Source organism: Crocodylus siamensis, chromosome 3, assembly GCF_052110815.1.
Source record: "Crocodylus siamensis isolate JL-2025a chromosome 3, ASM5211081v1, whole genome shotgun sequence".
Classification (NCBI taxonomy): Eukaryota; Metazoa; Chordata; order Crocodylia; family Crocodylidae; genus Crocodylus; species Crocodylus siamensis.
Window position 1 is genome coordinate 58,325,012 of NC_143397.1, and position 1,048 is coordinate 58,326,059.

Genomic DNA, 1,048 nt, shown 5'->3' on the forward strand with positions numbered 1-1,048 from the left:
TTAGTCTAGTTCAAAGGAGAACTTATCAAAATACTTCACTCACTTGTATATATCACCCATCAGCTCTCCTCCCATTATCCAGATTATGGATCAAGTCAAAATTAACCATTTGTAAACACAAAGGATGCTTATTGGTACTGACACATACAGATTGAGAACTGAAGGCATCTCCACAGAAGAAAAATATCAAATATTTGTGAGACAATGTCTTATCACACCACTCCATGGAAACATATGCATAGTTTTGACAGTAATGTCAGTCTGAATGGAAAGAAACTGCTATATATATATATTTACATTAAAGGATCAATTTGCACTTCTCAATTATGGAGCAAGATAGGACTCCTCAGACAGATTTGTTTCAAGACCATAAAAATAACAGAATCATTTACAAGGCAATATGGACATAATATAAATCAGGGAATGTCTTTCCACTGACTTAAAAAGCTTTAGATCAGATATTCACGTATCTGTGTCAGTGAAAGAATGTACTATCATCATAATCAAGATACTAAATAGATAAATGCATGCTTGACAAACACCTCAAAGACAGACTCTTCACCTGAAGAGCATTTATTAAATTTACTGAGTGGGATAAAACAGTGCGATACAAATTTCACACGTATTAAATCTCATTTCCTTCTCTTTACCATTTATGAAAAATGCCATCTTATATTCTCTTTTTGGTTTAGTTCATAAGCCTTCTGATTTTTCCTATCAAATATTTTAGGTCTTTATTTAAGTTATTTTTGTTCTTTGATTACTCTTCCTTCAAGTACTAATCTCTTTATTCATTGCTTTTGACTATTTTAGTCACTAATTTTTAGTATTAAATCATCCATTTTTACCTTTTCTTGTTAAATTAAACTTCATCTATTATTTCTTTCTTTTATTCTGCTGCATTTAATGCTATTGTGATGGTAAGCCTGTCTTCCTTTCAGCAATCAATTCTTCCTCTTCATTTATGACCAATCCTCTTTCTCCTGAAGATGAATAATTAGCTATATTCATTTTGTGGGTCATACTGAAGTGAAAAGGTATGCTCGTA

General features: G+C 31.6%; 1 non-coding gene across 1 annotated transcript; it reads right to left on the reverse strand.

The window, feature by feature from the left end:
• Window positions 1–433: 433 nt before the first annotated feature.
• On the reverse strand, window positions 434–507 carry LOC149868302 (small nucleolar RNA SNORD36). The gene has a single exon (XR_016441517.1). It is a non-coding gene; the product is annotated as a small nucleolar RNA SNORD36 (small nucleolar RNA).
• Window positions 508–1,048: the final 541 nt, after the last annotated feature.